The following is a 26,870-nucleotide window of genomic DNA, read 5'->3' on the forward strand; positions in this document are numbered from 1 at the left end:
ACTGGGAGGTATATTTCTCACTACAGATCTGTGTACCCTATTCAAAGATAGCCAATCCTTTCCATATTCAGTACCAGAGGGGATCGGATTCCTGCCAGAGGCCAACCAGGGGGAACACTTCCTAATGAATCTGGTTACAGTAAAGGGTGTGGAAGCACCCCCAGGCAAAAACCTTACAAAATTTAGGCATATATATATATATATATATATATATATATATATATATATATATATATATAAATAAATATATTAGGGGTCCGGAAAGGTCAGTTACCAATGTCTCAGAACAGATGAATATTTTTGCCCCCATTGTGGTTGTGAAACCATCTCCACCACACCTTCCTCATGCTCAGTAGGGAATTGCAACCCCATAGAATTTAAGGTCAAAAATAGCCAGGACCATTCCTGGAACATGGGAAGAACATGGGGAGTAAGATTATATGTAACAAGTAAAGATCCAGGTACCCTCCTAACTATCCAAGGAAAAGCATACTCTCTGCCCCAGAGGCCCATAGGCCCTCTCGCAGAGCTAGCTTTACCTATCCCAGCTGGTCCTGCTCTGACCAAATCACCCCAAGTCTCACCTCTTCCAACCCACCCTCCGGCCTTCCCTTCCCTACCACCTTTCTCTACTTCTCCCTGAGAACCTTCTCTTTTCACTATGCTCGCAGCCGTGCATCAGTTTATAAATGCTTCACAACCTGAACTGGGAGCCGATTGCTGGCTATGCTTGAACTCCAAACCCCCGTATTATATGGGTATAGGAGTCTCTGAACTTCCCCATCTTGGCACAGACCCTAAGAAATGCCACTGGGAACAGCCGAGATTAACTCTGGGGGACATCCAAGGGAAAGGCACCTGTTTAGTATCCACCACTTACAACCTTTTAGCTTCCCCTTTCTCGGACCTCTGCAACTTCACCCTTCTGGTCAACAGCAGCACCAAGGCCTTCTATCAGGCACCAAATCATACCTGGTTGGCCTGCATAGATGGCCTCACCCGCTGTGCTTCCTCCCTCAGGTTCTGGAAGGCTTCAAAACCCCTACTCTGCATTCTTGTACATGTTCTTCCCCAGGTATTCCTATACAATGGGAATGAGGGCAGAACCCTAATCTTTCCTCGAAATCCTTATCATGATGGAAGAGGGCTCCAATCTTGGTCCCTATATTAATCGGGCTAGGGATTGCAGGCTCTGCAGCAATAGGGACTTCCACCCTAGTGAAAGGGGACATTAATGTAGCAGAGCTCATCAGACAAGTGGACGCTGACCTTAGCCACCTTGAAAGCTCCATTTCCCAACTAAACAAACAGGTCGATTCCCTAGCTGAAATTGTTCTCCAAAATAGACGAGGGTTAGATCACCTCTGTGTAGCATTAGGGGGAAACTGCTATTTCTATAGCAATAACACAGGAGTCATACAAGAAAGCCTATCTCTAGTCAGAAAAAAATACAGAAATCAGAACAATCTCAGAGTTGGTTTCAAAAATTATTCAATTGGTCTCCCTGGCTAACTACCCTCTTCTCTTCCACTATAGGACCTTTACCCTTATTACTCCTTGCCCTCATTCTGGGCCCCCGTCTTATAAACTGGTTTACTAACTTCATTCAACAAAGAATTAATTCTGTCAAGCTCATGGTCCTCAGGGGTTGGTATAACCCCCTCCCCAACAATGACTCACAAGAGTCAATGATTTGACCCATGACCATAAAACCAGTGGGAAATGATGCATAGGTACTCCATCTTGCTACCATAATCTCTATTCTGCTGTTTGAAATTTTAACCCTGCTATTTTGACTTCTGTAAATGCTTGCTTGCTTGAATAACAGAGAAAATAAGTCCAACTATCTGACCTTGCAAGCTGCTCTGATACCGCTTCTAGCTACTGCCGTGCAAGGTGTTTGTTAGTTCTCTGAAATGTACTGTGCTCAAGGTTACACGCTGCCTGCGAAAAATAACCTAGAGAGAGCTCTTTGTAAAGTCTCCACAAGGTCAGGAAAAACCCTTATTTGGGAGACTGAGGGGGGTATAAAGGGAGAGCTTCTTCCATGCTGTTTTGCTCAGATTTGGGAGACCTCTAGCATAATAAAGGCTCCTAATTACTACTTAATTTGGCTTATTAAGGAGTGTTATGTGAGCTCATTGATTTACAATACAATTTCTGCTTTTTTAAAAAAATGATTTCAAATATCTAGAAGAGTTCTATGGAAATTCAGTGATAAATGTGCCCTGTAATTCCCCCAGAAATAAAGTTTTTATTTGTTTCTAAAATGAATTCATGCCATAGGCTGGATGATATTTACTATGAGACTCTGATAATGGTCTTCTTGACCAATAAAGACAGGAATGATTTTCTCATCTGGACCCCTGCAATCCTCGTGTGTATGTTTTAGGACAGCCTTGAGAATCCTTGTGATTTGTTATTCCTATTACCATAAAATTTTCATGATTTTTATATTCTTTGCATTGCTATTGATAATGGTCACAGTGTGCCTAGATTGCAAAGAAAGAGATGATTGTATTTTTTATTTTTTGTCATGATGAAGGTTGTAATGCTTTTATATAAGGTTAGTGGGAGGGATGGACCAACAGACTTCTGAGGACAGAAAGAACTAATGAGACATGCTGATCTAGTATGAGTTATATAATAATCATTGAAATAATAATCATTTCAAACTGCCTTCAACAAACACATTGAATTGTTCATCATGTCTGTAAGTAGCTAAGTTATTCTGTGCCTTGTTTTACAAGAAGTGGGCATATATATGTACAGACGTATTTGGAGAGAATGAAAATTCAGTAAGTTCCTTTAGAGCATGGGTGCTACATTATCAAACCTACAATTGGAACCATATACCCATTATCAAAGACTAAAAGGAGAGTGAAAACAACCAGGTGAAGCTTTTTAGGGGGCTGTGAGGTAAAAAGAATTAGCTACTGAAACCAAAGTCTTTCATATATAGCTCAGTGTACAATAGGAAGCAATTAGCTGTTGTTATATTTTTCAATCCACATAAGTTTTGATGAAAATTAACTTAAAATGAATGAAAGCAAACGACTTCCATGTCTGTAGGTAAGAAGTGATGCTGAGGCTGGATGTACAGTAAAACAAAGGAGCATTGGTGGTCTCCCAAAATGAAATAAAAGGATGAATCATTTTGCACAATTCTAACTTTTGAATAGTTTCTTTAGCAAAAGATAAAACTACAGAATTTTGCACCAAAATAATATTAAAATATTCTGAATATTTGCAAAATAATATTAATATGGGAATAGACTACTTAATGTTCTTGAGTTCATGTGTAATGTTTGAAACACAGTTAAGCTAATGTTTTGGTATAACTTTGCAATTAGAATAACAGATTTAAAAATATATTCATATGGCTTTATTTTTGGTTTACTTTTCATAAATTTTTATGTTTGGCATGACATATTTATAACTCTTAACCAGGTAGTCACTTGAAAACAAATTTGGATCTGAGAAGCTAAATTGTGAGAAGTAAGGTCATCACAGGAGATAGTGATCCTTACATTGCAACTTGTTGCTAGAATAAAGTGGAGGATTCCCATCTAGGAGGCATATCAGCTTCAGGCCTCTGAGACAACTATTCCCGTTTTTTCTTCTTTCCTGGTTTAGCAAACTTCTGGTAACACAACAGACAACATTTTGTGATGACAAATGTAGCACTTGCCACACAGGCCAGCAGGAACCCAATCACATCCAAAGAGTGGTACTGGAACCAGGTGAGGTCAAGGGCGGCTGGCCGAAGATGTTTGGCTCCTTTGTGGCGCATGACAAACTCGATCCAGAAGACCGCTCGATCTAGAGGCTTCACTGGTTGGTCATGATGAATTCTTGATAATTTCATAGCATTCTCCTTATATCTGAAGGAGAAACACAAAGATATCAACATTGAAAGAAAGTTAATTTGCTTACTAATAAGCCAATCATTCCCATTCAAGTTGTGTTTTTTAATTAAAAAATATTTTATTGCCAGGCCAGCATGGCTAATTGGTTGAGCCTAGACCCATGAACCGGGAGATCACTATTGGATTCTGTGTCAGGGCACATGCCCAAGTTGCTGTCTCGATCCCCAATGTGGGATGTGCAGGAGGCAGTCGATCAATGATTCTCTCTCAATATTGATGTTTCTATCTCTCTCTCCTTCTCCCTTCCTTTCTGAAATCAGTAAAAATATATTTAAACAATATACACGAAAACGTATATCATATGATTCTGTTATTATGAAATATCCAGAAGGACTAATCCATAGAGACAGAAAGTTGACCAATAGTTTTTTGGGTGAGGGAGCTGGGAAGTGACTTCTAAGGCATATGGTATGTCTTTTTGGGATGACAAAAATGCCCTAAGTTTATATTGTGATAGTTTCATAGCTTTGCAAGCATACTATGTATATTTGAATTATATAATTTTAATTATGAATTTTTTGTATGTAAATACTATTTCATAAAATCTATTTAAATGATTATAATAAAATAAATTTTTGAATGTAAAGATATTTATAGTTTCAGAATTTTAGATATTGAATTTATTTAAGTAAAGAATTTATGCTTTTTCTTCTAGTTTATCACTCTTCCTTTTATGTACTTTATCATATTTTAAAAATGTGTCCTTATAATTATTACATAACTTTTATTATAGGAGGAGAAAATTGTTGCACTCGATGCTCCCCTTTAAATACATGGGGTTAAAATGCAACTTTGAAGTAAATGTGTGGTTGAAAATACAAGTAGATTAAGATGGGTTAACTCATGTTAATAATGTCAAAATTAGCCTCTTAAAAATAGGATGAAACTAAGATACACTATTGACAAAATAATCTATGTATAAATACTATCTATGAAAAATATGTGATACTTACGAAGGGTCATTAATGACAGTCTTCAATGCATTGAGCAAATCTGTACTTGAAATAGTGTTGAAGTCCAATCTGACAGCTGCTCCCTTGGTCTTCATGTGAGCAATGTTATCAGGTTGATCCGCAAACATAGGAAGGCCCACCATAGGGATCCCATGGTAGATCGCCTCATAGATGCCATTGGCTCCACCATGAGTTATAAAGGCTTTGGCTTTTGAATGACCTAGGATTGAGTGAATTTCAGCAAATTTTGTATTATAAATCTTGGAATAAAATGAGAGTTGGGCAATAAAGTCACAGAGACAATATATTTAGCAACAGATTGGTCTACACTTTAGACTGTATTAAAATGTCTTCAGAACTCGTAGGAAGAGGCACCTAAGTCTGCTGGAGAGACAGTGAAGGCTTACATAGAAGATTAGTGTGTTTCTTTTGACTTGAAATGAATACAAGTTGCCAGTGGGCAAATTGAAAGAGAATATTCTGGATTTAAAAAGTGTATTAAAAAAAAGTGCTGCATGTTGAAATATATTCTCTTAATAAATTAGTGAAATCACAGAGTGTGATATGTAGATGTCAAGGCAGTAGACAATGGGATGTAGGCAGTGGCACAGGAATCAGAGGAAGGAAAGGCTACACATTATAATGAAATATGTTATTATGCCCTAGCTGGTTTGACTCAGTGGATAGAGCATCAGCCTGCGGACTGAAGGGTCCCAGGTTTGATTTCGGTCAAGGGCACATGCCTGGGTTGTGGTCTTGATACCCAGAGGGATCATGCAGGAGGCAGCCAATCAATGATTCTCTCTCATCATTGATGTTTCTATCTCTCTTTCCCTCTCCCTTCCTCTCTGAATTAAACAAACAAACAAACAAACAAACAAAAGAAAGAACTGGGAAGCAGTTAGCTGCTCTTAAAAAAAAAGAAATATGTTATTACTTCAGAAATATGTTATTACTCCATTTTCCAAATGGAAAACGGAGAGTCACTGGCAATAAAAGAGGAGCTGATATTTTTCAGGGGCACCTGTACACCCTTACCGTGGATTAAATGATTGGTATAAGGAGAGAATTAGGAGGCAGAGTGACAATCAGGAAAGTGTTGAGATATTCTCTCTGAGAGGAATTACATATGAAATAAAGATCTTTTGTTTGTGGCCGTAAGTAACATGGCTGTGTAACATAAGATGCCAACTTATAGCTTATCCTTTTCCCCTAGGACTGGGAAAGAAATATTGGGAAGTTCATTTTTATTTTTGAGGTTTTCAGTAAGAAATGTCCAATACATTTCTATCCTAGTGAACTGTTTATCAATCTGGTTGACTTGATTCTGATTTCAGGGTTTTCCAGAATCTTACCAAGAAGGTCATTCTGGGGGATCCATTTATAGAGCCGGGTGTTTGGCCCTAAGGTATCTGGTTTTTTGCCATCATATCGCCATATAACCTGTTAGGATAAAGAAGGGAATGTACTTCTTGAGTCAAACTGCAGAGTTATATCATGTTAGAATTCTAAATAGGTTAAGAGACATCTAGTTAAACCCCTGACATATTACAGGTTAAGGGAATGAGGAAAAGACATTCTGATAATGAGAATCAATAAAATACTGATGTAAGAGGCGTACATACTTATATTGTGTGTTACTTATTTTTATATTCAGTCAGGTATGAGTGCAATCATGATTTTTCACACTTTAGGGTTAGACAAATGAGATTACCAATGGCCAATTCAAGCATATAAAATTTTTTAGGTAGTCATATAATTTTAGTGCAAAACCCAGCAAATTAATGGTCTATGCATTTATTTTAATTATTTATTATTCTAGCTGTCATCATCTAGATTTAATGTTAACCAGTTTATTTCTTTTTGAATGATGTGAAAATGGTTTACTTATATTCATTAATTTCATAAAGTATTTTAGAGTTTTACATAATTTGATTTACAAAATCAACGTAATCAGCTATTTATGAGAATTAAATCATTTTGATATTTAAGTTTATTATTAATAATAAATATAATAAATAATGTCTGCTTAATGAGTATATTTAAGTTCTTTTAGTTTTCTACTTATTAATCACCACTTCCAAGAGGTAATTTTTACCCAAATCCAGTGTTATTACTTTAACTATGATTGAAAATTTTCTTCAAATGTGGAAAAGAAAAGCCATTGGCACTGTATAAATAATAGTTTACCTGTTGAAAAGATCAAATATGATGATGACGGTAAATTTTTTTCATCTGATTGTTAATATTTCACAACATGCTACAATGCGCTGACAGCATTAATTAACAAGGTTAATTAATTATAAAAAGCCAAGCAATTTATAAGTCCACCAGTGAGCTGGATTCTAGTTTATACATGGTTAACATCTTTTTGCTATGTGAGTGTTAAAGTTACTTCAAGTTCTCAGCAAATTTGCATAGGTGATAAGGAGGAAGCTACATTAGTTGGGAAACTAAAAGTAGTTCACAATTATGCAGAAACTTCAAGTGTATTTTATGTATTAGAATAATTCACTACCATAATTTATGGAGAAGGAGGAGCAGCTGAAACTGTCCCACGCTAGGCTTGCTTCTGATTGACTCTTTTTTTTTTTTTTTTTTTTATTTTTTTTTTTTTTTTTTTTTATTGCTTAAAGTATTACAAAGGGTATTACATATGTGTCCATTTTATCCCCCCGCCCTAGACAGTCCCCTAGCCTCCCCTATCCCCCAATGTCTTATGTCCACTGGTTATGCTTCTATGCATGCATACAAGTCCTTTAGTTGATCTCTTACCCCCCTACCTCCTGCCCCGCAACCCTCCCCGGCCTTCCTGCTGCAGTTTGACAATCTGTTTGAGGCAGCTCTGCCTCTGTATCTATTATTGTTCAAAAGTTTATAATGGTCTCTATTATCCATGAATGAGTGAGATCATGTGGTATTTTTCCTTCATTGACTGGCTTATTTCACTTAGCATAATGCTCTCCAGTTCCATCCATGACGTTGCAAATGGTAAGAGTTCCTTCCTTTTTAGAGCAGCATAGTATTCCATCGTGTAGATGTACCACAGTTTTCTAATCCATTCATCTACTGATGGGCACTTAGGCTGTTTCCAGATCTTAGCTATGGTGAATTGTGCTGCTATGAACATAGGGGTGCATATATCCTTTCTGATTGGTGTTTCTGGTTTCTTGGGATATATTCCTAGAAGTGGGATCACAGGGTCAAATGGGAGTTCCATTTGTAGTTTTTTCAGGAAACTCCATACTGTCTTCCATAGTGGCTGCACCAGTCTGCATTCCCACCAGCAGTGCACAAGTGTTCCTTTTTCTCCACATCCTCTCCAGCACTTGTCGTTTGTTGATTTGTTGATGATAGCCAGTCTGACAGGTGTGAGATGGTACCTCATTGTTGTTTTGATTTGCATCTCTCGGATGATTAGTGACTTTGAGCATGTTTTCATATGTCTCTTGGCTTTCTGAATGTCCTCTTTTGAAAGGTGTCTATTTAGGTCCTTTGCCCATTTTTTGATTGGATTGTTTATCTTCCTTTTGTTAAGTTGTATGAGTTCCCTATAAATTTTGGAGATTAGGCCCTTATCAGATATGACATTGGCAAATATGTTTTCCCACACAGTGGGTTTTCTCGTTGTTTTGTTCATGGTTTCTTTTGCTGTGCAGAAGCTTTTTATTTTGATGTAGTCCCATTTGTTCATTTTCTCTTTCGTTTCAAGTGCCCTAGGAGCTGTATCAGTGAAGAAATTGCTTCGGCATATGTCTGAGATTTTGTTGCCTTTGGATTCTTCTAGAATTTTTATAGTTTCCTGTCGTACATTTAAGTCCTTTATCCATTTTGAGTTTATTTTTGTGTATGGTGTAAGTTGGTGGTCTAGTTTCATTTTCTTGCATATATCTGTCCAATTTTCCCAGCAACATTTATTGAAGAGACTATCTTGGCTCCATTGTATGTTCTTGCCTCCTTTGTCAAATATTAATTGAGCATATTGGTTTTGGCCGATTTCTGGGCTCTCTATTCTATTCCATTGATCTATATGCCTATTCTTGTGCCAGTACCAGGCAGTTTTGAGAACAGTGGCTTTGTAATACATCTTGATATCTGGTATTGAGATCCCACCTACTTTGGTCTTTTTCAGGATTGCTGCAGCTATTCGAGGTCTTTTTTTATTCCAGATGAATTTTTGGAGAGTTCGTTCTAGATCTCTGAAGTATGCCATTGGTATTTTAATGGGAAGTGCGTTGAATTTATAGATTGCTTTGGGTAGTATGGACATTTTAATGATGTTGATTCTACCTGATTGATTCTTTTTATATTCCCTCCTCCTCCTCCTCCTCCTCCTCCTCCTCCTCCTCCTCCTCCTCCTCCTCCTCCTCCAAGTTATTGTTCTGATGGGTTGTTTTGGGACCACATTTTATAAAACACTGGGACACCTTGAGGGCTGGACCCACCTTCACCCTTCTTTTATGTCTTCCTGCTTCAGAATTTAGCAGGGCCCAGCCTACCAGGGAGGTTCTCTTTTTTTTTTACAGACCAGATTTTCTCTTTCTCTAAATCATTGTGGCTGGCTTAGGTACCTGGATGCAGCTTGGTGAGCCCTGGACATCCCTTCTCTGAATATCTTCTTTCAACACTGAATAGGCCTAATCCAAAATTCAGGGAAAGTAGGAGAGGCCTGGATTACCTGGAAAGTGTAAACTGTATGATGCCTTTCAGATTGTTATCATTCCCTGTTTAATGTTAAAATTTAACTCCATTCTCAGAACATCTGTAGTGTGTACATTATTCTAGGAATCCTGCGAAGAATTAAGCAAATGACAGGATAGGATTTGGTGATATCTATTCCTGCCCTATAATCCTATATAATAAACCTTAATATGCAAATCGACTGAACAGCAGGTAGAATGACCATTCACTATATGACACGCACTGACCACCAGGTGGAGGCGATTTGCAGTGGTGGCTGGGGGCATTGCTGGCCAGTGGGTGGCGCCAGGCCACTAGTCAAGGTAGGTGCCAGCTGTAGCCCCCCGCTGGCCCTACCCGCTGGCTGCCCCACAGATGGCCCTGATCTCTGGCCAGGCCTCACATATTTTTGGAACAGTCTCTTAGATTTAAAAATTAAAACCTGGCAAGGCTACTCTAACACTAAAAAAAAACAAAACAGGATGATGCAGCATGGACTCTGGCTTGCACATTTTGTGGTCAGCCCTGATTCTGACACTTATAACTGTGTGACAAACCCAAACTCAACTTCTCTCTGTTTCAGTTTTTCCACCCATAAGATGGGGAAAATGCTACTACTGCCTCAGAAGGATCTGTTATGTACTACATTTTATAATCAGGTCAAAAAATGTAGCTGTCCATACAACAGCAAGATGCCTTTCTTGCAAGAGGACACAGGCTGGGCTGAGGGACACCCCAACCCCATGCACGAATTTTGTGCACTGAGCCTTTAGTACTATTATAATACCAAACTTCACACTGTACTTTTGAAATATACTTCTTTGTGACCAGAATATTAATGCCAAAGTTATCGTCCATCAAAAACACCCTCTGTACTACTTTAGCACCTGACATGTGTATTTTGTTTTACAAATTGGTATCTAAGATCATTGAAGCTATCTTAATACTTTAATTTTCATGTAGAAATCTTTTAATCAGACACTTTAACACACTCATTAGTTTTCTGCTCTAAGGTAGTTTATCTAACCTTTTGAGGAACCTGGGCAAGGGCTGATGCAATCACATTGGCTCTTTCTTCTGTCATGTTAGTCACCATTGACCCCAGGGAAAACACCACAATACCATTTTCTCCAGAGCTTTGGACAAAATCTTCCATTTCCTGTGAAGGAAGAATTTTTTTTCCATTACAAAAGACAAAAGCATAGTGAACAGTATTGAAAGGATTGCTACAAACAGCCAAAGGGAAAATTAAGTATCATAAGGAATTATTAGTGTAGTTCTTGTTATTTTAAATTGTGTTAAAATACACATAATATACTTACCATCTTAACCATTTCTAAGTGTACAGTGCAGTAATCCATATATTCTTATTGTTATATAATTCATCTCTAGAACTTTTTCATCTTGTAAATTGATACTGTATATTTCTTAAACTGTAATTCTCCATTTCCCAATTTAACAGTCCCTGACAATTTTCATTCTTTCTGTTTCTATGAATTTGACTAGTCTACATCCCTTATGTAAGTGGAATCATGCAGTATTTGTGTTTTTGTCTATGGCCTATTTCACTTAGCAAAATGTCCTTAAGATTCATCTATGTTTTAACAGGTATTAGAATTTCCTTCAATTTTAAGGCTTGGTAATGTCCATCTACAGATACCCTGAGCCACGAGAAAGACAAGTATGTCCTAGAGCAGGGGTGGACAACCCCTGACACGTGTGCCAAACATGGCACACCAGTAACGTTTGCTGGCACGCGAAACTCTCTTTTATTATCTTCCATTTACAATTTTTTTCTTAATATCAACTTTTTTATTTTTCAGATAAATTCAGTGTAGGTGCATCTTAGATAAACAAATAATTTTACATAACAAGTTATCTTAAAGACCATAGACATGGATTGACGAGAGAGGGGAAGAGCAGTTTCTATGCCTCTGCCTTAACTCTCCCTGCCTTCCTAGATCCGACCAATGTTTTGGTTTCAGCCTTAGACACAATGGGTTTTCGTTAACCGCCTCACTTACTTATTCAAAAATTTCACTCTATAAAAATGAAACCTTTCCTCTCGCTTTGCCCACCGGTATTAACAAAAGGGGAATAAATTTCTGTTTCTCTCGGCAGCAAAAGTCCCACTGATAATATCAAACGGAATCATAAAGTTTTCTGTTGAACTATCAGTGTACGTGTATACATTCTGTCAAACTACAGAAGGAAGGCTGGGGAGGGTTGGAGGGCGGGAGAGTAGGGTAAGAGATCAACTGAAGGACTTGTATGCATGCATATAAGCATAACCAATGGACATAAGACACTGGGGCGTAGGGGAGGCTGGGGGAATGTCAAGGGTGGGGGGAAGGAGACATATGTAATACTCTTTGTATTACTTTAAGCAATAAAACAAAATAAAAAAAATAAAATAAATAAAAAAAAGTAAATGTAGCCCTGACCGGTTTGGCTCAGTGGATAGAGCATTGGCCTGCGGACTCAAGAGTCCCAGGTTTGATTCTGGTCAAGGGCATGTACCTTGGTTGCAGGCACATCCCCAGTGGGGGGCGTGCAGGAGGCAGCTGATTGATGTTTCTCTCTCATCGATGTTTCTAGCTCTCTGTCCCTCTCCCTTCCTCTCTGCAAAAAATCAATATATATAAAAAAATAAAATAAATAAATGTATTTTTCATCATCATATACTGTGTTTTTGTCGCTTGAATGAATTTTATTATTTCTTCAAGGTTCTTCACATACGTACACCTTAATAGATATCAAGTAGGCGTAACATGTTCTCAAAAAATTAGGGTTGGCATGCAGAAGAATTTTGAGTCAGAGATTTTGCTGGTTTTGGCACGCACTCACAAAAAGTTTGTCCATCCCTATCCTAGAGCAAATTAATACTGAAATATTGCAGGAGGTAAAAATTACAAAAGTGATAACTCTCTTTTTCAGGGATATCATGAGAAGGCAGGGTTCTTTGAAAAAGATAATGCTGGGAAAAATAGAAGGCAGCAGGAAGGAGGATGATCAAATATGAGATGAATTAACTCCATAACAGAAGCCATAGGCATGAGTCTAAAAGAGTTGAGAGGGCTGTTAAAACTAGGATTTTGTGGCCATCACTCATTCATAAGGTCCTCAGGAGTCAGAGCTGACTCACAGCACATAAAACACATAATATACCATTGTGTGTATTGATTGTTTATTGATTTATCTATCAATGGCCCTTGGGTTGATTTTATCTTTTGGCTCTTGTGAATAGTGTTATGAATATGATTCTAATGTCACTATTTTGGAATATACCCAGAAGTTCTATTGCTGGATCAAATGATAATTGTTTTTATTTTTTTGAAGAGCCTCCATTCTCTTATAATCAGTAGCTGTTTTGAAGAGACCTAATCCCTTAGTTTTTTTGGAGTATACAGTTGATGAGCTTGAAATCCCTTATTACATACTATTGGCCCAGTGCACGGATTCATGCACATTGAAAGGAAATTAATTAGAAAGTGGCTGGCGGGGTGGGACTGGGCGAGACAGGCTGGGAATGCTGTGGAGCCAAGTTCCTGCGGTCCCCTCCCCAGCTGGCCACACCTGGGGTGGTGCTGTGGCTCAAAGGGTGTCTGTGGAGTGAGTGGGGATCCCTCCAGCTGTTGGGGTCCCTCAGCTGGCCTGTGGGGATCAAGCTGAAATTGGCTCTCTGACATCCCCTGAGGGGTTCCAGAGTGTGAGAGGACACTCTCCACAGTTGCTGTCATACAGGGTGTGGAATGCAAACACAAATGTGCAGTAAATCAGATTCGGGGCTGACAGTGCCCCAGCAACAACATAACCCATGGCTGAAGGTGGAATCACGTTGCCCCGCAAAGAATCAGGCTCCCTCCTCTCTGGTTCTGGAGTGTGTCACCCGAGAACTGAGAACCGCCACTGCCAAGTCACTGCAGCTTGGTGGCTCCTGCGTCTTTAATATATATTGGTCGGTAGGTATGATGTGTACTGACCACCAGGGGGAAGATGCTCAATGCAGGAGCTGGGCTCATGGCGCATGAGCACAAGTGGTGGCGGAAGCCCCATGGGGAGCAGACCTAAGCCTTCACTCAGACATCTCCTGAGGGCTCCCAGACTGGGAGAGGGCGCAGGCCAGGTTTAGGAACCGCCCCCCTACCCCCCTTGAGGGGACTCTAGTTAGTTTATAATTTGTATCTATAAGTCTGTTTTCTTTCTTTTGTTTTAGATTATACATATAAGTAAAATCATACAGTATTTGTCTTTTTTTGTCTGATTTCTTTAACTTAACATAATACCCTCTAGGTCAGTGATGGCGAACCCATGACACGTGTGTCAGAGGTGACACGCAAACTCATTTTTTTGGTTGATTTTTCTTTGTTAAATGGCATTTAAATATATAAAATAAATATCAAAAATATAAGCCTTTGTTTTACTATGGTTGCAAATATCAAAAAATTTCTATATGTGACACGGCACCAGAGTTAAGATAGGGTTTTTCAAAATGCTGACACGCCGAGCTCAAAAGGTTCGCCATCACTGCTCTAGGTCCTTCCATGTTGTTGCATTTAGCAATATGTGATCCTTTGATAGTGGTGAGTAATATTTCATGGTGTGCATAGACCACATGTATTTTACCCATTTATCTATTGATGGATACCAAGGTTGCTTCCATATCTTGGCTATTGTAGTTAATGCTTAATGAGCATGGGGGTGTATATATCTTTTCAATTAGTCTTTTTGTTTAGCTCTAATAAATACTCAGAAGTGGAATTGCTGGATTGTATGCTATTTTATTTTTAATTTTTTGAGGAACCTCCATACTGTTTTCCATAATGGCTCCAGCAATTTACAAACTAGCTCCATGTACAGGAGTTCTCTTTTCTCTACCTTTTTGACAACACATTTTATTTGTTGACTGATTTCTGGATATTTATTTTGTATCCTGCTACTTTACTTAATTCATTTGTCAATTCTAGTAGTTTTTGTGTGGAAACTTTAGCGTCCTCTATATACAGTATCATGTCATCTGCAAATGGTGACAGTTTTACTTCTTCATGTCCAGTATAAATGCCCTTTATTTCTATTTCTTCTGTGATTGCTGTAGCTAGGTCTTCCAATACTATATTGAATAAAGGTGGCAATAGCGGGCATCACTGTGTTGTTTTTAATCGTAGAAGAAAAGCTTTTACATTTTCACCATTAAATACGATATTAGCTGTGGGTTTTATTGGTCATATATGGTCTTTATCATGTTAATGTATGTTCTCTCTGTACCCACTTCATTGAGAGATTTTATCATGAATGGATGCTGGATTTGTCAAATGCTATTTTTCTGTATCTATTAAGATGATCATATGATTTTTATCCTTGGTTTGGTTGATGTTGTCTATCACATTGATTTTTTTGTGTGTGTGGATACAGAACCAACATTGGATTGCTAGAATACATTCCACTTGAGCATGATGTATAATCCTTTAACATATTGTTGAATTCAGTTTGCTAATATTTTGTTGAAAATATTCACATCTATTTTTATCAGAGATATTGGCTTGTGATTTTTTTGTATTGTCTTTGTCTGGTTTTGCTATCAGGGTACTGCTGACTGCTTTCATAGAATGAGTTTGTGAGTGTTATTTCCTTTTCAATATCTCTGGAATATTTTGAGAAGGATAGGTATTAATTGGTAGAATTAAATGTTCAGTAGCATTTATTTGTGAAATCATCTGGTCTTAAACTTTTGTTTGTTGAGAGGTTTTTTTTAGTACTATTTCAATTTTCTTGCTAGTAATTGATATGTTCAGTTTTTTTAAAAAATATATTTTATTGATTTTTTACAGAGAGGAAGGGAGAGGGATAGAGAGCCAGAAACATCGATGAGAGAGAAACATCGATCAGCTGCCTCCTGCTTGCCCCCCACTGGGGATGTGCCCGCAACCAAGGTACATGCCCTTGACCGGAATCAAACCCGGGACCCTTGAGTCCACAGTCCAATGCTCTATCCACTGAGCCAAACCGGTTCTGGCAATATGTTCAGTTTTTATGCTTCTTCCTGTTTCATTCATTGAAGGTTGTATGTTTCTTGTATTGCTCTTTTTCTGGAGATTTTTCTATTCTTCCATTTGGGGCCTGCTCCTTTGTCTCCCTATACTTGCTGCCTCTTTGTGTTTGTTTCTATGTATTAGACCAACTTGCTTTGACTCCGAGTTTTGTGTATTCCCTCATTTGTTTTACTTTCTTTGTTTATTTCTAAGAATTTGATGAAACAGCCACCTCTCCTGAACTTGATGGAGTGGCTTTGTGTAGGAATAATCTTTGTGTGGTCTGTGTGTCCTGTGTGGCTTCGGCAGGCTGGCTGGAATTGAAGTGGTTGTTTGAGGTATCAGGGGGTCCCTGGCATGTAGGCTAGCCACAGTTGAGGCAAACATGACCAATTTTCCCAGTGTGCCCAGCTCTGTGGGCACCCTGGCAGGCTGGATGGCTTGGTTTGGAACAGCCAGTGGCATATGGCTGCAGCATTGCCATGGCAGTTTGTCTGTCTGAGCCTGAGGTGGGTGTAGGGTGAGTGGCCTTGGGCATGCTATGGTAGCCTTGCAGGTGAGCTATAGCACTTGAATTGAATTGTTGCCCATGCTATCAGTGGAAGAGAATGTAAACATTGGCACTAACAGGTACCTCAAGTCCCAAAGAGTTTCCACAGAGTCTGGAGAATTCTCACAGTTTCTCAACATTCTCTATACAGTCTCTCTCTCATTAGTTGTGCAGAAGCTGTTCAGTCAACCCTCAGCTGTTTTTCAGGAGGAAATGCTCTTCATGTAGGTGTACATTCTGAGTGTTCATGGGAAGGTGTCAGTTCAGGGTCTTCCTATGCTGAAATCTTGGACCTCTCTCCCTAAATCACTTCTTACTAGCTGGAGGATTACTATAATTCCTGAGTCTGGTATTATTGCTCAGAATATCCATGAAATAGCCTTAAGATTTCTATTTATAATTCAGAATTATCCTTATATACTTTTCTGAGTGTCCATGTTTCTGACATGTATGTGTATGACACCTTTTTCTCTGAAATCATATTGTACGTTTTAGTAGAATATGCTATGTGTAATCGGCTGTGAGGGGCCCTCATCATCACCTCGCTGACTCTCCCAGGGAGCACCTGCCCCACAGTGGGAGAGCTACAACTGGGCTTTCTGCAGCAAAGATCTGGTCACCCTCTTGAGTAGCTCAGTTTGATGTATTTAAAGTTGCTGGTCAAGTCATGTTCACCTGGAATTGTTTCAGATTTATTCTGACTGTGGTCCCTGATTTTTTTTATTAGTTTTCAAATTTTATTACTTTCAGTGCTAGAAAAATTCCTGATTGCTCAATGTACTTTCTAGTTCCCCACCCCCAAATGTGCACCAAATGTGCAAGAAGCCAAAATTTCATATCTGTTCCAAACTTCATACTCTTCTATCTACCCCTACCGCCTCTGCTGATTTTTCTGTTTTAAATAGTTTACTTCTGTGTTTTTTTTTCACTGAAAAATAAAGACCTAACCCTTCTAACATTAAAAGTTAACTTTCTCATTCTAATCATTGCTTCAATTTTTTGTTTAAAGATTTTGAGATGCCGAAACAGGTTTGGCTCAGTGGATAGAGCGTTGGCCTGCGGACTGAAAGGTCCCAGGTTCGATTCTGGTCAAGGGCATGTACCTGGGTTGCGGGCATATCCCCAGTAGGAGATGTGCAGGAGGCAGCTGATTGATGTTTCTCTCTCATCGATGTTTCTAACTCTCTATCTCTCTCCCTACCTCTCTGTAAAACATCAATAAAATATATTTAAAAAAAAAGATTTTGAGATATAATCCTATATAATAAAAGCCTAATATGCTAAGTGTTTGAACGTTCATTCGACTGTTCAACCAGTTGCTATGACATGCACTGACCACCAGGGGGCAGATGCTCCAACCAGTAGGTTAGGAGTATGCTGGGGTCTGGCTGATTGGGACTGGGCAAGATGGGCCGGAGATGCCCTGGAGCCCTCCTGCCATCCCTTCCCTGCTGCCCTACCTCTCAGGGTCCCTCCCCTTCTGGCTGCCCCTGATCAGCCCTGATCAGGACTGGGTGAGGTGGCCCAATTGGCTCTGATTGGTCCCAATTGGAACTGGGCGAGATGGGCCGGACAGGCCCTGGAGCCCTCCCGTAGTCCCTCCCAAGCCCTGATCATAAACCGGTGGGGTCCCTTGTCATGGACACTTCTCTCTAGCAATCCGGGAACCTTGGGAGATGTTGGAGACCTAGTTTTGGCCCGATCCCTGCAGACCAGGCTGAGAGACCCTACTGGTGCACGAATCTGTGCACCAGGCCCCTATTTGATATATAACATTCTGTAAGTTTAAGGTGTACAGTGTATTGAGTTGATTTATTTATATATTTCTACAGACCCGGTGCACGGATTTGTGCACCAGTGAGGTCCCTCAGCCTGGCCTGTGCCCTTTAACAATCTGGGCCCCCTCGGGAGATGTTGGACTGCTGGTTTTGGCCTCATCCCCACAGGTTCTCATGGGTGTAGTAGTGCGCAAAGCAGCAGGCAGCCAGGGAGGAGCCTGAGCCAGGGCTGGGCACTGTGCCACTCCTGCTATATCTGGCCCTGCTGCACCTGCTGCTTCCATGGTTCGGTAGTGCTGCCTTACAGGTGGGAGATGCTCGTGCTGCTGCAGGCCTGCATGCCAACCGTGAGCTCGGAGTCTGATGCCCACTGTGAGAGCACACTGGCCACTAGGGGGCAGCTCCTACATTGAGCGTCTGCCCTCTGGTGGTCAGTGTGCATCATAGCTACCGGTCGGCCAGTTGGGTGATCGCTTAAGCTTTTATATGTATACTAGAGGCCTGTTGCACGAAAAGATTCATGCAATAGACCTTTCCTTCCCCTGACTGCCAGCACTGGTTTCCCCCCAGCACCGGGGACCCAGGCCTTCGCTCCAGCTGGAGCTGCCTTCAAGCCTTCACTTCCCCGTCAGGCCGCCCCAGGTCGGGTCACACACGGAACGCCCACCGCCCTGGGTCACAGATAGCAGGCCCGGATGGTGACAGGGCAGACGGGATGGCGCTGTCCTGCCCTGCCTGCAGTATGCAAATTATCTGCCATCTTTGTTGGCCATTAATTTGCATATCATGCTGATTAGCCAATGGGAAGTGTAGCGAAGGTACGGTCAATTACTATGTTTGTCTATTATTAGATAGGATATATATATATTACTATTACTACCTAATATTAGTGAACAATTTTATTAGGTCACATAATTATCTTTTTATGGGTATTGAGAACATTTAAGATCTAGTATGTAGAAACTTTCAAGTATGTAAAGAATATATAATCACTATATCTCCCGAACTTTATCATCTTTGAGTTGCAAGTCTGTACCCTTTTTCTTACCCACTAATCTCCCTTTCACCAGTCCATGGTAATCACCATTATACTTCTGTTTCTAATGGGTTTGCCATTTTTAGATTCTACATATAAGTGATATCCTATACTATTTATCTTTTTCAGTGTGCTTTATGTCACTTAGCATAATACCTTCATGGTCCATCTATGTTGTCCCAAATGGTAGGATTTACCCCTTTATGATGACTGAATAATATTTGTGTGTGTGTATTTCACATCTCTTAAGTTGTTTCCATTTATTGGCTCTTGTGAATAATGGTGCAATAAACATGGGATTATGGATATATTTTTGATATCCTATTTTTCTTACTTTTAGAAGTATACCCAGAAGTAGATTTGTGGGGCATATGGGAGCTCTATTAAAATTCTTAAAAAACCTCCATACTGTTTTTCATAGTGGTTGCACCAGTTTTACATTCTCACCAACAGTGCACAAGATTCAATGTTATCTTTTAGATCACCAAGTTTCCTTAGCACAGCTATTTTGACATTTTTATTGGGTGAATGATATATCTCCATGTCTGTATTTGTTTGCTGGAGGATTGTTGTAGAATTTGGTGACCTAATGTTTCCCTGATTTTTCATTTTCTTTGGAATTTTGAATTGCTGTTTTTGCATTTGAATTAGCAGTCACCCACTGATGTTTACTACTTTCAGGGTAGAAATACCTTTCGTCAGTACTGCTATAGATAAGGCTTTTTCAGTTCTTGTATGAATATGCCTGCTCTGTGCTTCATGCTCCCTCTTGTGGGAGAATTCTTGAGCCTATTTTTGTTCCCTCTATTCGATAAAGCACCAGACTAGATGCTGATCTTCTTAGTATTAAGCTTTTTCTTTCTTTTCTTTTCCTGAAGGTTGTGCTATAGCTCAAGTTTGTGATTCTCCCCTGTCTGCAAACCCTTGCCTGTATTCTGCTCTTGCTCCTTAGCCTTTTATCAAATCTTGCTCTTGCTGCTGCCCTTGGCAGCTTATACATGGAGCTGGCCACAGAGGGGAGGAAATATGGGTTGGAATGCAGGTCACTGTTGTTGCCCACATGCCAGCATGCAGAGATCTGTAAGAAAGGTTTTCTTCGTGGTTTGTGGTCAGGCTTCCTGATAGAGTACAGAATGCAGTCAGGAGGAACCCTATCTCTTTAACATGCCCTCTAGTAATTTTCTTTGCCAGATCTGCTCCCTCTCACCAGTCACTGAGCTCCTAATACAATACTCTGGATGCTGTGAGAGAGAAATGAGCTCTTTGGAAGCATCCTGCAAACCAGGGGAAGCTCGGCACCCACTCATGGGCTCTCTATCCCTGTGAGGGAAATCACGGGAATGGGCAGGCCTTCTTTTAGCCTTACACTGAGCTCCATCAAAAGAGGAATGATGCTGGCAAAATCAAGCTTTCCTCTCGCCCACACCAATGCATTCAAACTCATCTATTTGGTGCTCCAACAGAGTGCAGGAACTTCTCTAGCTATCTGGACTTCCACAAAAGTTCTCTACTCCATAGGTCAGTGGTCTGCAAACTCATTAGTTAACAGAGCCAAATATCAATAGTACAACGATTGAAATTACTTTTGAGAGCCAAATTTTTTAAACTTAAACTATATAGGTAGGTACATTTTTATTAACTTAACTAGAGGCCCGGTGCACAAAAATTTGTGCACTCGTGGGGGGGGGGGGTGTCCCTCAGCCAGGCCTGTGCCTTCTCGCAGTCTGGGACCCCTTGGGGGATGTCCACCTGCTGGCTTAGGCCTGCTCCCTGGGGGATATGGCCTAAGCTGGCAGTCAGACATCCCTCTGGCAGCCCGGGAGCCCTCAGGGGATATCCACTTGACAGTGGGGAGCAGGCCTAAGCTTCAGTCAGACATCCTTAGCACTGCTGAGGAGGCGGGAGAGGCTCCCACCATCACTGCTGTACTGGCAGCCATCAGCCTGGATTGTGGCTGAGCAGAACTCCCCCTGTGGGAACGCACTGACCACCAGGGGGCAGTTCCTGCATTGAGAGTCTGCCCCCTGGTGGTCAGTGTGTGTCATAGTGACCGGTCATTCCCAGTCGATCTGCTATTAGGGTCAGTTTGCATATTACCCTTTTACTATATAGGATAGAGGCCAGGTGCATGGGTGGGGGCCGGCAGGTTTGCCCTGAAGGGTGTCCCAGATCAGGGTTGGGGTCCTGCTGGGGTTCCTGGCCAGCCTGGGTGAGGGGTTGAGGGCTGTTTGCAGGCTGGCCACAGCCCCTTCAGGGTGGGGGTCCCCACTGGGGTGCCTGGCCAGCCTGGGTGAGGGGATGATGGCTGTTTGCAGGCTGGCCACAGCACCCAGCCACCAAGCTCCCAGTGGAGGCTGGCTGGAAGCAGGTATCTGGGATTTATTTATCTTCTATAATTGAAACTATGTTGTCTTTAGCGAGTCTTGCTGGAAGATTGGCTTTCTCCATTGCGGGGGCAACCAAGTCTCCTGGTTGCTCCAACTCCGTGGCTGCCAGCTGCCATCTTGTTTGGGTTATTGAAACTTTGTTGCCTTCAGCAGAGGCCCAAGCCGGCGGGAAGCTTGGCTTCCTCCATTGCTGGGGCAACAAAGCCTCCTGCTTGCTCCAGCTCCGAGGCTGCCCGCCAACATTTTGGTTGGGTTAATTTGCATATAGTCGCTCTGATTTGCTGGTGGGCGTGGCTTTGGACATGTCAAAGTTATGGTCAATTTGAATGTTTCTCTTTTATTAGATTAGATTAGGTTACTCCTCAGCTGACCTTTGCTAAAACGTCCTCAATCTGATTGAGGTACGTTCGCTGAGGTCGACCCCTTCCAACTCTCCCATCCACACTCATCTAGTATACTTGTTTCATCTGTCTCCTTTCCGAAAACCGACTTGTGTGCATGGGCCACAAAGTTTTAATTGCATTGTACGTGTGTGTCTGCACGTGGTATTTTGTGGAAGAGCCACACTCAAGGGGCCAAAGAGCCGCATGTGGCTTGCGAGCCGTGGTTTGCCAACTACTGGCATAGGTGACTGCCCAAGTCAGGGTTGTAGGTACTCCTGGACTGCAGGTAAGAGGGGCTGGAATAATCCACAATATCCTTTCAGTGTCACAGCCAGTACTGGAGTCTTTCTGCCTATTACCTGATGCATAGGTGAGCAAGATTCTTTCCAGGTCCTTTTGCATTGGCACTTTTGTTCATGGATAGATAACAAATTTTGTTGTGAAGGTGTAAAATAACAAGGGATGTCTCATGCTCACTTACACCAGATTGCTATTGTCACTCCTGAGGTATTATGATTCACTCCCATGGGATGTTCTTTAGCATTATTGCAGTATTATGCTTTCTGTTTATTATAATACTTTCCACACTGTTTTTATTACTTATATTATACTCGAGGCCCGGTGCATGAAAATTCATGCACTGGAGGGGGGGTTCCCTCAGCCCGGCCTGACCCCTCTCACAGTCTGGGAGCACTCAGGGGTGGGAGGTGACCTGGTAATCAGGGGAAGGCAAGGCCCCATCACACCTCTGCTGCTGCCACTGCCAGCAACGCAAGCCTTGGCCTGCCCTGGTTACCTGAGCCTCAGGCGGCCCTGGATGGCTGGGGGGCTGAGAGGACTGGGGGACTCTGGAGGGAGGCACGTGGGGCAGGCTTGGCCTTGCCGTGCACCTGCTGCCCTGCTGGGGCTAAGGAGACAGGGTGCAGCCATCTTGTGGCTGTGGGCACTGCCATCTTTGAGGGTGTGGCAGTCAATTAGCCTATTCCCTCCTTATTGGCTGTGGGCACCGCCATCTTTGCCAAGGCATGAGGGTCAATTAGCCTATTACCTCCTTATTAGATAGGATCTTTCTAAGTGAAACATCTGGTGTGTGGGAGCAAAAATGGTATCTATACTGTTTCTCTGTATATCCACCCCTTATCCTTGCACTATGCCAGTCACTTTAAAAAATTAGTTTTTGAATTAATGGTTGATATTTTTTAAGTGTTGAATAATGAAGGCCTTAATATAACAGGCCCTATTACCAAAGTCTCCCAAATATAATTCTTTATTTTGTAATGATAGTGACATTGAGATTCTTGAAATAGTATAAAAATATGAGTTTGGCAGGTCACTTTACCCAGATTCCCATATCTCCCTCAGTGTGACCAGACCTTCTGAATGAAGAACACAAAATCATTCCTAATGAAAATGCAAAGCAGAACAAACATGAATAGTTTTACCTTAGGCAGAGGCTTAGCAGGTTTGCAGTGGAGGCCTCCAACAAATTGAAAATGTGGCAAGAGTGGGCGAGGGAATTGAAAATCCCAATAGGTTCGAATAAACCATATGTCTGCTTTTCTCATTAACTCGAATAATGTAGTGGGTCTTCCTGAAAGGGAAAGAAACAAAAAGTAGAAAAAATAAGAATATTGTAATATGAATATACCATTTTTTAAAAAGTTTGTAATAATGTAGCCAATGATGTTTAAAGTGTTTGTGGCTTGATAGTGCAAACATATTTATATACATGTTTTGTATTATGTTGTTCACATATATTAACTATATATATAAAATTTAACAGTTTTTCTTCTCTAACATCACATCAGGACATTCACAATCATAGAAAATGATTAAACCTAAGCCACTATAGAATTAAACATGCATTTGCTTACTCTGTAAAGCTGCAGAAGTAATAGATGCAAATGTAAACAATGATTTCAATTCCTCAATCAATTAACTCTACCATATCCATGGAAACATTTTCCCCTAGATTATTTAGTCTAGTTTCTGCATTTTAGCAAGCTATTCCCTTTATTCTACGATTTCACAAAAACTGAGGTTTTGAGAGTATGGTTCAATTCCTGGTACTATAAATACATTTGGTTCATTTTAGGAGCCTAATAATACTTGTGCATTAATAAAAACATTTACAAATAACAGCTGGACTATTTCATAATGTATGGTAATAGATGTGCTCACTCTTAATTTTGACTCATTTTGTTTTTAATGAAGGGAGAGTTTTCACAAAATGTAGTTTATTGACTTACATGTCTGCCCATCAACAAAAGTTTAGTGTTTAAGCAGATGAGTTGTAAGTGCTTAATGAAGGAATGTGTAGTCATTAGAAACCTGAAATTATAGGTTCCTGAGTCTTGGACAGAGCACTCCAGTGTGAAAGAACCCTTCAGGTAATATGGTAAAATAGTTCAGTTTTTAAATCAAACTAAACTACATGAGAGGAAGCAATTACTTAATGACCTTATAAGTTAAGCATTTCCATAATATTTGTGAGAATGAAAGATTATTTTATAATGTTATTTTATCATTTTACTTATAAAAAACAAATTTCTCTGACTTAATATTTACACAAACCCACCTTTTAGGGCCCTAACAAAGTTAGGATTTCATGCTACCAAGTAAGGACATGACTTACCTAGTGCTTCGCTGCAAAGCTGATCCCACTTCTCACTAAATGTTTGGAACCAGAAGTCAAAATAAAGCACATACATCATATTTTTTACTCGCTCCATGAATGTCATGTGATCACGAAATTCTGACAAGACAATAGGTACGTAGGATGGAGGGAATGGAAGTCCTCCACTGTACTTTTCAATTGTATAGCCAGCAGAGGCACGGAGACTGTACACAAAAGGTATTTTAAGTAGCTCAGCCAGCAGCTCACCACAGGGTCCAGAGGGATCTGCAAGAACGACATCAAACCTTGATTCCTGTAGTTTTCTCATAAGTTTCTTGTTCAAAACAGCATCTTTACAGAGCTTTTGAAAACAATCAAAATATTCCCGAATGTTATCTTGAATTTTTGAAAAATAAGTCCAAAATGTATATTTTGGCATATATGTCCACTTAGAGGTCAGCCGCATGAGAATATCCTCAAAATCATCTTTTGTCACAGATGTAGGAAAAATCTCAAATTGAATAGCAGATGGTTTATTGGGATCAACAAGAATTGAAGCTGAAGATGTCAGAACAGTCACTTCATGACCTCTCTGGACAAGTGCATCCAGGATGGTCTTCATGTTGATCCAGTGGCTGTATTCTGTGGGCCACACCAGCACCTTTCCACAACTCCCAGGGCTGAAGTGACCACTCAGCTGTAGCAGCAGCAGAACTGAAATCCACTTCATAGGCATCCTGGTGGCACACAGGCTTCTTTTCAATGGCTGATCCCTTTACCAGGGCTCATGCTTATGTGCAAAGGGAAATCAATTAGAAAGTTAAAATATAATCCACACGCCCAAAGTAAATACATTTGATTAACAGTCAGCATTTTATGGCGTCAGAAAATTATGAAGTAAATGACCTTTTTAAAATACAAATCTGTGTAATATCTAAAGGTGCTGTCATCCAGTTGGGTCATCTTTGCAGTTTTCCTGTATTGTATAATTTATTATAGATGAATGTCATAATTATAGGATGTTAGAGGTGACTGTGTCTGTAATCACGTTTCATGAAGAAACGAAGATAAAGCTATTATGCAGCTGACAAAGAATTACCTGGATGACAGTTCCAGAGATTTTATTTATTTATTTATTTGTTAAATTTGTCTTTATTGCTGAAAGTATTACAGGTGTCCCCTTTGTGTCTTTTTCCCCATTGGCCACCTCCTCCCTATACCTGCCCCTCCCAAGGCTGTGCCACGCTACTGTCTGTGACAATTGGCTATGGGTATCTATACTAATAAAAGGGCAATATGCTAATTAGACTGGGTTGACTGGACATCTTCTGGTCATCCTGCCTTCCTTCCTGACAAAGCCACAGTGGCAGGGGCTAAAGCAGAGGCAGTTAGGGGTGATCAGGCCCGAAGGGAAGAGAAGTTAGGGGTGATCAGGCCCGAAGGGGAGAGCACTTAGGGGCGATCAGGCAGGCAGGCAGGTGAGTGGTTAGAGCCAGTGGTCCTGGATTGCGAGAGGGATGTCCGACTGCAGGGATCGGGCCTAAACTGGCAGTCGGACATCCCCCGAGGGATCCCAGATTGAAGAGGGTGCAGGCCAGGCTGAGGGAACCCCCCATGCACGAATTTCATGCACCAGGCCTCTAGTATGCATATAATTCCCTTATTAATCTCTACCACCACCCCCTCCCCCCCCACACAGTATCCACCCCCATATTTCCTGTGAAATTCATCAGTCTGTGCTGGGGTCCAACCCCAGCAGGTCCAGGGATCCCCAAAGGCGTAGACGGAGTCGGTGAAGAAGGAAGGACACGGAGACAGTGTTCAGGTGATCATCAGCCTAGCCAGGATCTCTAGCCAGGATCTCCAGCCAAGTTCTGGTCTGGATCTCCAGAGAGGTTCTGGTTAGGATATCCAGCCAGGTTCTGTGTCCATGTTCTCTTGCTAGGTTCTCCAGCCAGGTTCTCCAGGTTCTCCAGCCAGGTTCTGTAGCCAAGTTCCCTCGCTAGGTTCTCCAGCCAGGTTCTATCCAGGTTCTCCAGCCAGGTTCAGTTACCAGGTTCTAGTCAGGTTCTCTTGCCAATTTCTGTAGTCAGGTTCAGTCCAGGATCTTTTGCCATGTTCTCTCGCTAGGTTCTGTCTCTAGGTTCTGAGATCTATTTTTGTTCATCAGTTTATGTTGATCATTATATCCCACACATGAGTGAGATCATGTAATATTTATCTTTCTCTACTGGCTTATTTCGCTTAGCATAATGCTCTCCAGTTCCATCCATGCTGTTGTAAATGGTAAAGCTTCCTTCTTTTTTATAGCAGCGTAGTATTCCATTGTGTAGATATATGGTAGACTTTTATCTCTAATATTACATCAGTACATTCAGAATCATAAACATTAATTTAAGCATTAAAGAATTAAATATGCATTTGTTTACTCTGTAAAGCTTCAAAATTAAATAATGCAAATGTAAACAGTGATTTCAACTCCTTAGTCAATCAACCCTACCATACACACAGAAATGCCTTTTCCCATT

At 40.7% G+C, this 26,870-nt stretch overlaps 1 pseudogene; it reads right to left on the reverse strand.

Moving 5' to 3' along the window:
* Positions 1-3,362: 3,362 nt before the first annotated feature.
* Positions 3,363-25,131, reverse strand: LOC118669442 (annotated as a pseudogene).
* Between the last annotated feature and the right edge of the window lie 1,739 nt (positions 25,132-26,870).

The sequence above is a fragment of the Myotis myotis genome, unplaced genomic scaffold (assembly GCF_014108235.1).
Source record: "Myotis myotis isolate mMyoMyo1 unplaced genomic scaffold, mMyoMyo1.p scaffold_m19_p_1, whole genome shotgun sequence".
Classification (NCBI taxonomy): Eukaryota; Metazoa; Chordata; class Mammalia; order Chiroptera; family Vespertilionidae; genus Myotis; species Myotis myotis.